Source organism: Crocodylus porosus, unplaced genomic scaffold, assembly GCF_001723895.1.
Source record: "Crocodylus porosus isolate Cpor-Errol unplaced genomic scaffold, CroPor_comp1, whole genome shotgun sequence".
In the NCBI taxonomy this organism is placed as follows: domain Eukaryota; kingdom Metazoa; phylum Chordata; order Crocodylia; family Crocodylidae; genus Crocodylus; species Crocodylus porosus.
The window spans coordinates 180,920,836-180,929,940 of NW_017728906.1; the positions used below are offsets into that span (position 1 = coordinate 180,920,836).

The window sequence follows — 9,105 nt, forward strand, 5'->3', positions numbered from 1 at the left end:
TTTATAAGCCTTTAACAGGGCACGACATAGAGCAGGTTGTGGAGGTACAGCTTACTGCAGCATTCTAGAAGAGGGCTTGGCAACATATGGACTGCAGCTTGGATGTAGCATAAGGAGCCACTGGCCTGCAGAGCTGGAAGGCATTGCTTCTGCCCACATTTGTCCTAGGGCTGGGCAGTGAGGAGCTGTGCTGGGGCTGAGCACCTGGGAGATACACCTCCTTCACTACTTCTTTCTGTCCCCTCAGTTATGCTGTAGTGGGCACAGTTTGAATCTAGTTGGTGGGGAATTGAGCTAGGGCCAGGAAGCTTCCAGCTACACCCTAACTGCAGCTGGGAGGAGGATAGGAGGGGAGGAGAGAAGTGGCAACAGTGTGAACACAGCTTGCAACTACCTAGCCCCTGTTCAGTTCCCCAGCAACTGGAAGCTGCGTCCACTCTGGAACATAGGATACGGAGAAGCCATGATAACATGGCTGCAGCACCCTGGTCCTGGCATGCACAGATAACCCTCCCCTCACTCCTACCCCTTGCTGCTAATACACTGGCCTAATCATCTAGCCTGTGCTGGACTGAAACAAGGTAGTTCCAGCCCATGGCTTTTAGGTTAGGGAAAAACATTAAAAAAGCCTGAGCCTGAACTGATTCTGTCTTTACAGGTTAATCTAACCTAGCTATGCTAAACTGGTTTTTAACCACGCAGACATCCCAGAAATGTAGGCATATGCCTGCAGTGGCTCAGGCTAAAAGCCTGGGGATGCTAGAGCAGCTGCCCCTTCCCTTCTACAATGCTGAGCTGAGGGGGAGCATGGCCAGGCCCTGGCAGGATGCTTTGATTAGGGAAGCCCCCCAACCCTTGAGTAGCCCAGCAAGCAGTTGATAACATAGCATTTATCACCCCTAACTGAGTGTTTATCAGCCCATTAAGAAAACAAAAGCTTCTCTCCATTAACTCAAGCTCTTCTTAAACAACTTTTTCCAAGGAAGGAACAGAGGGATGGAGGGACATTACTAACTACATGTAGATTAGCTCCCAAAAGCCCTAAGCAGGCACAGTCCTGTCTGCCTTTGTCTGGTCTCCCACAGCACAGACTGTAGCCAGCAAGTGGTATGCTAACTAATGCTGAGAGGTGACTGTGTAAGGCAGAGTGGAGGGAAGAATCCCTGCTTAGCAGAGTGTGGGGAGGAGAGAAGGGGAATGGGGGGAAGAAGGCAGACACCTGCAGTCTCTGCCACAGCTCCAGCCAGGGAGCAGAGGGGCAGGGCCAGCTCTGCTGTGGTGCACAGAGCCCAGCCCAGAGAGCATGCCAAGGTGCTGGGGGAGTCTGGTTTAACTTCAACCAGGAAGGGGTCTGGGACAGAAATTGCATAAACTGGATTGACCCAAATCAGTTAAGTCTGATACTACATTCAACCAGGTTTACCTCAAACTGGTTTCAGCCATTTTCAAACTGGTTTATATGCACTGAACATCTGTTCTGTTACAGGTTTAAACCAATTTCTGATCACTTAAATTGGTTTATGTGTAATTTCTGTCCCTAGCCCTAAAGGTTGCCAGCCCCTGTTCTAGAAAATGGCTCACATGTCTGCCAGTGCACTAAGGAGCTTTGTGAGAATCTGTGTCTCCTGAAGCTTTACTTGGGTTAGTCCAACTTTGCAGCAATTCTGCACAGATTGAAAGGCATTTTGGTCACTAACTGAAAGGGCAAAATTCTGTTTCTTTTCTAAGACGTCTCCAACTAAGCTTTTTTCTATCCAGGCTAACAAGATTAGGCATAGGGAGGTGTTCAGCCTAATGTAGTTGTGAAATATTGATCACTAGAAGTTTTTAAGTGCAAGTTAGGTAAATGTTTATTGGGGATAATTTAGATGGAATCAGTCCTTTCTTCAGCAGGGAGGTGGTATAGATAACCACTGAAAACCTCCTCAACCTCTATTTTTCTGTGATTCTATTTCACCTATGTAGAAACACACTTCCCCTAAGCTTTTGACGCACATTGTTTTTGTAGCACTACAAAAATAGAGTACAAAAGGCAGGCATACATGCACAGCCCCTTGGCTGGAGCCTGACAAAGTTACCACAAAGCACACTTCTGCCAAGGAATCATAAGATCCTGCTCCTTACCTCCCTCCACCCCCAGAAACAACATCTGATTGAGTCTGGAGACTGCTTGCAGAAATGGGCATTCTCCAGGAGGCTGCCTGCAAATGGGGAACTTTAAAGAGGCTGCAGGCAGCTTGAGGCTAGAGACCACTGCAGCAGACTGAGGCTAGAGACCAGTGCTGTCTGCAAGCTCCTGCTGTCACTGCAGCCCTGTCCCTGTTGACGTCGGGCAGCACTGGGATAGGGCTGCCTGGCAGCAAGTCCCTGCAAGGCTCCCTGGCAGCTTCCCCTTGGAGGAAGGAGAGGGAGAGTGGAGCTTTGTGGAATAGCAGGGGTCTCTCCAACCTGACAACACATTTAATTTGTCCTGAAAAGATAATGAAACTGCCATTTGAAACCTCAACTCTTTGTCACATATTATCTGGCATTTTTGTGGAAGATCAGCTATTTCAGCATAACAAAGGACATGAACTTGTGGCCAGTTCCTTTTTGTCATGATAAAGCAGCTGATATGGTAGGGCAACTGTAATGTCTATCTAAGTTCCATATTTTCAATGGGAAACTAGTGGAGAGATGCAGTCTATTTTTCCTGCAGTCACGCCATTCCTATTGCATTGAGTGTAAGCAGTAAAGCAAACTTAGCTGCATAGAGCAAAATGTAGATGTATGAGAAATTTAGCTGTCTTATAGTAATTAAAACCTTTACATGGAGCAAAGTAAAATGTCATTTCATGCCTAAAATCTGCATAAGTTCCACTTAGATATCATAATGGCTAGGTAAAAATTTACATTTATTATCTACTTGTAATGCTTTTTCATAGATTATAGATTTTAAAAGCTGATGAAGCATAATCATAAGCATAATGCAGAATGCGGGTCATAGGATTTCATCCACTAATTCCTGCGCCATAACTGCTAGCTAGGTGACTTTTAGTAAAACACCCAATTATGACCTCAGGTGCAAGAAAATCCACAATGTACTTAATTGTCCTACTAATTATTGTAAGAACTCTTCCTAGATAAAAATCTGCCTCTTGTTTCTCATTAGACTTTGTCTAATTCCAGTTTCTTCCATTGGCTCATGTTATGTTTTGCTTACGACATTAAGTAGCCATCTAAAAATCACAATTTCTCTCTCACGTAATTATGGACTGAAATTAAGTAACTTTTTATCTGTCTCTGGGATAAACAAAATATCTTTTACTCCAGGGCAGGCTTTCCAACCCCATGGTCATTCTTGGATGTGTTCTGAGTATTTCTTAGCATCTCCTACATCAAATATAGAAAATACAGCAGGAATTTTTAGAAAGTTCAGATACCACAAAAATGGGTCATCCTGCAAGCTTCTCAGAATCCTCAGCTCCCAGGGAAGTTAGCAGGGACTAGCTCCAAAAAAGGACATGGGTATCTGAGCAGTGTCCAACTCCCAGTACAAGTGTCCAAACCCATATTAAAAAAGCCATTCAGCTGCTTCCTTACTTCTCTGCCTCTCTTGTCCACAGGGCCCAGTCTGGTAGTTGTTCTCAGAGCATGCCTAGTGCATTGGCCTCCATGCAAAACAGATGGAGAAGCTAGAGGTGGCAGCCCATTACCCAAACAATGCAATGGGCATAGCACTCATCCAAGATGAAGGAGAGTTCTACTATCTCTAATGCTAGAAAGAATATTTTAACCATTATGCTATAAGGTAATGGGGAGGGAAATATTAGGTTCTTTTACTCCCTCCTGTGGAAGCTATTCCACTTTGCATAGCCTAATTAATACTGGTTGAATCAGAGAAAGCAGAGGAACGTGACTCTATTGCTTTGAGTAGTGCCTAGAGGAGCACTCCTCTGGGAGGGTTTCAGTCCCTGCTCCAAGGGAATATCTAAGCATTTGATATTAAGTATTCACTAGTAGCAGATGCTCAGCACTCTTCCAGGTGAAATCCTAATTACTAGGCAACAGAGCCATGATTAGAGTAAAGTGTATTCTACTTAAAACAATGTGTTGTAGTAATGTAGTCTACACAGGCAGGGCTTTGCAGGGAACAGAAGATAGCCCCATCAATAAGTTCAAAAGAAAATCCTGGTAGAATCTGGGCTCACTTTGATTTTATTTCCAGTTACGTCTCTAACCGTACCTCTATCTGTGACCTGATAGCTCCCCTGTGGCAATGAAGCTCAAAAGCCTCAGATGAAAATGTGAGAACCAGAGATAAAATATTCTCATTAGGGGAGATTCAGCCATGAAACAGGTTCACAGAGAAGCTGGAACTTTATTACTTTTAAAGCGAACTGCAAGATCTTCCTTCCTGAAGATCATCCTACCATAATTGAAGAGCCAGCTGAACAACATACCTCAACATCTGAATCCCATAATCTCAAAAGCAAACAAAAACCCAAATATTCCAGACAGCTTCTGCAACCATGTCTCTCTTGGGGGGAAAAAAATGAGAAGCAGTCTTCACCAGGAATACTTTAAATTACCTGGATATCTCTAGACATCGATGGGACTATAGAATCTACTATGATAAAGAGAAAGTTTAAGTGAATCAAACATGAGTTTCTCCAGACCTGGTGCTGGAATTATAGGGAAACAATTTTTAGGTTGCTGCTAACTTGGACGTAGAAATTGGAGGAACTATTAACATTTTCTTGTGCTTTAAAAAAGGTTTTGAATAAGATTTAACTTAGACATCTTCTGATTTTCTTCATTTATCCCCTGTGACACTATTGTCCTTTGAAAACTGATTGTCTTAATTGAGTTTGTGGCTCCCATGACTCCTTGGCTTACCCTCAAATGAAAATAGCTGCTCTTACCCCCCAGATGTCTGAGGCTGCTTCATTTAGCCAATGTTTTTTTAAAGGCTGCAATACGTCTCTCCATTTCATTACATCAGGTCTTTAGAATGCAATTTAACCTTAAAACAGAACCATCATTCAATCTGGTTTTATTTGAGTTGTTAAGTGACTTAACTGTGAAATAAGTTTAAGAAAAAGATTTTTGGAGAGTTCCCATCTTTGAGCCAATAGAAAACTAAATAAAAGAAGAGCCTTAATAATCATACAGCACACAGTTTTGGTACTTTAAATTAAGTGGAAAGAATCAACCAACAAGCCTGTGTTATGATCAAGCCTTATCTGGAGATGTCTAAGATTTAATGATCACTCACTTCTGACCTGGATATGAATGTCACAGAAATATCTGTTTAATGAATAAATGTGCATGGCACTTTTACTCTAAGGATATCAAGCAGCATTGAAAAAAATGCATCATGAGAAGGCTTGATCTTCTTTTGTAGGTTATAGAAAATTATTTCTATAAATAAAGGGGCTAAATCACAGCATCAATTCAAATATTGGCACTAAGACCCAGTACAGCACCTCACATTTAGCCAACTATGCTTAGATAGATTATGTTACAATCTGTAACACGTTAGGATCCCATAACACCCCCTGGTGGCTCCCTGGCCATGCCTTGCTTTGCCCCTAGGGTGCCTTTGTGTCTTTCCTGCCACACCTTGATGGGAATATGATGATAAATAGGGAGGCTGTACACAGACTTTAGCAGGGCCCAGGTTTCACTAAACCCCTGCTAGGGTCCCTGGCAGCCTACTGGTTCTCACTGGTCCTCAGTAACTGTGCCACCAGAAGGCACTTCAAGCCTTAACGGCTAATTGCATGGCTCCAAATCCTCCCCCACACCATGCCTATGCCTTATGGGTGTTACTTGTCATAACATTTGGGGCTTCAGCCTCCCTGGCCCCCACCCCTTTAATCTGGCTAGGCCTTCTAGCCTAGGTCCCCTGTGTTTTGAGGCTCTAGCTTGCATTTGTCTCTTCCGTCATGAGGTCCCAGGCCCCTGTCTGGCTGCACCCCTCTCTGGCACAAGGCCCCAAGCCTCGCACTATGCCCACTCTGTGCCTCACACTATTCCCTCTGAGCCTGCTCCAGCAAGGCTCAAGGTGGTTATGTGCCCTGTGGACACTAGTGAGACCTCTGTTAACCTCCCTTATAATCCCAACCCAAACCACCAGTATAAACATAATGTAAACATAAGCCTCTGGGTTATAATATAATATAAAGAGATAACTGCCCTCTTTAAGAGTGTAAACCTTCACTCACTAATACAGTTTCCTGGGGTCCTTGTGAGCTCCCTGAAACCCAGTCACTGTTCCTGCAGGCAGCAAAGCAATCAGCCGTCATCCCTGGGTTGCTCTCCTGGGTAGGAGCAACTTCCGCTGCAACTACCAGTCTTGAGCTTATGTGTTCCCAGGTCCCTGTCTACATCCAGTCAGCTGACTGCCTGCAGGTGCATGCTAATTGCCCCATTAGCCTGTTGCCCTAGTGACCTTCAGCTGCTGCTTAGCCTTCAGTGCTTCCTGGCTGAGCTGCTGTTATCTTAAAGTAACAGGGAGCCCCAGGCTCTCTGTTACACAAACTATCTCATTTACATTTCAGAATTAAATATTAATTAATATGTTTTCATTATTCTGTATTTTTTTCAATTGTCACTCTGAATTCTGGATTGATAATTCTGTACTCTGTCCAAGGCTACCTAGAAAAGGTATTAATCTGTCTTCTCTCCTTTTAAGTTTATTCTTATTGGCCAGGGGTGGGCAATTATTTTGGGCAGAGGGCCACTTACTGAGTTTTGGTAAGCCATCAAGGGCCGCATGCCATGCAGCCCAGGGCAGGTTAATATTAATTTTCTAAATTTTTTAGGGGCCCAGTCAGCCAGATAGAATGCCCTGGCAGGCTGCATCCAGCCCCCGGGCTGCATTTTGCCCACCCTTACTATAGGCTAAGTACACAGAGTCAAAAAGCCCAAGGTAGAATCCATTCAATCAGATTTTTCTACACAGGTTTTTCTAAGCTGTACAGATTGAACTGGTGTTTGGTCTTCCCTTGGTCAAGACAAGCAAATGCCTGCACTGGCCATTGCCAGAAGGAGAGGCCCACTCAAAAATGCCTCCCAGCTCCCTAGACTGGGAACACAAAGGCCCCATCCCTTCACCAGCCCCCTGGCCTATCAGCTGTGGGTGGCAGGCAGAGGGAATTGTCCTGTACTCTGGCTTGGTGCCCCCCAGCAGGGGACAGAGTGGGTCCATTCCCCCTGTCACCTGACCATCTGTGGCTGATGGGCTTTGGACTATTAAGGGGTTAGAGCCATGGCGTTCCCAACCTGTGGAGCCCAGGCTGCAAGGGGAGGAGAGAGTGAAAGCCTGCACCTGAGGGCTTGCCCCACAACTGCTTGTCAGACCCTGGCTGGGGTGGGTTGGGGCTGGAGCAGGAGTCAGTTCCTCCTTGTCTGCGCCTCCCCCACCCCCATGCTGCCCACAGGCCTGGCTGGGGAGAAGCTTTGCTACCTCAGCTGTGTGACAACTAGGGGGCAGACAGCCCAACTGGCTGGAGCTGACAGCTGGGGCCACTAAGCATGTTGGTATACTGGAGGACTACAACTTAACTTGATTAGCTATGGGATTAGGGACAGAAGTTGAATAGACCCTGGCTGGGATGGGTTGGGGCTGGAGGCCTAAATCAGTTAAGTTGGATACTAGATCCATCCAGGTTTATCTCAAACTTGTTTTGGCCACTTTGAAAGCAGTTTATGCTCACCGAAGTTCTGTTGTGTCACAGATTTGAACTAGTTTCCAATCACTTACACCAGTTTATGTGTAATTTCTGTCCCTAACCATAATGATTCTGTCATCTCAGATGGCCACCATTACCCTAATATCTTTTTAGGTTCTCATAAGACTAGTGTGTTCATCATCACAAGAGTTTTATTAGGCAAGGAAGTATTCCTTCCATATTACTGTATCCATGAGGTTCCAGGACAAGATTAGTAAAAAAACTTAATGAAGTTTATGCAGAATTTAGATGTCTAAGCCTAGTTTGCAAATAGAACTGAGTCATGGTGATGATATGCAGCAGGTACCTTTAAGTGAAAAGAACCAAAAAGTTAGGTATTCCTGTTTTCCTGGGAATGGATATACTTAAGCACCTTTGGGTTCATGTTCACAACTACTAGCATGGTATGCACGGGAATGCAAAGTCCAGCCAATAGGAAGTTCTAGAAAGGGATATGTGTATAGAATACCTTCCCTGCCCCAGAGTTTGGTTGCATTTATGCTATTTTCTGCAGTCCCAGTTAGTAAAATACTGCTTAGGCATAATCACTTAAGGCCTGGCTGAAGGGAAGGAGAGTGGGTAGGACTCTTGCCCAGAAATGGAACGTTTCTCCTTATTTGAACTGAGGAGTTCTAGGCTTCTCTTCACCAGAAGGTGTTTGAACCCCTGTTTCCTACTTCCCAGAAGAATGTCTAGAACATCTAAGCTGGGCTTAGGGCACCATCTACCTGCTGAAGTTGGGTTACCAGGCATAAAGGACTGCAAAAATCATGAGACCAGAATGACAACACGCAAGAGGGAGCCTGGCTGTAATACAGGCATGAAAGCATTCCCATGGCAGTAGAGTGCTGTATTCTGGTCTCTCCTCCCAATACTGTCTTTGCATTCTGCATTTAACTGCCACTGATTAAAATGCATGAATGGGATTGGGACTGGGGACCAGAACTATTAGGTTTTTATTCAGAAGGCAACTACTACCACTAGGAGTGTCTTAAAAGAGACAAAATGACTTAAGCGCCTAAGTCTAGGTGAGAATATCAGGCTAGGAATACCAGTCTCAGGGAACTATATAAATCTGGAGAAAAGGTAGGATTTTAGACACAACCCAATCTGATGAATTTTCCCCTTCCCTCTCCCTCCCCCCTCCCATATCCTCACCACAGTATTCTGAATAGTAGGAATTCCCTATCTTAGGTGTCTAATTCTTCCCATATAGGGAATCTCATTGCATTATTTGGGCTTGTGAATTGCATTCCTCAAACAAGGCATCACATTTTGTAGGGATTTGGTGAGGAAGGTGAAAGCAGCACTGGAGCTTAGATTAGCTTCTGGGATTAAGGATAACAAAAAGTCCTTTTTCAAGTATATAGGTAGCAAGAAGAAGTCT

General features: G+C 44.5%; 1 long non-coding RNA gene across 2 annotated transcripts in view; it reads right to left on the reverse strand.

Annotated features, from left to right (window-relative positions):
• Positions 1 to 609: 609 nt before the first annotated feature.
• Positions 610 to 9,105, reverse strand: part of LOC109306341 — an 11,565-nt gene continuing 3,069 nt past the window's right edge. For both annotated transcript variants that reach the window (XR_002099952.1, XR_002099951.1), the window contains exon 3: positions 610 to 759. This is a non-coding gene — a long non-coding RNA (uncharacterized LOC109306341). The remainder of the gene's footprint in view (positions 760 to 9,105) is intronic.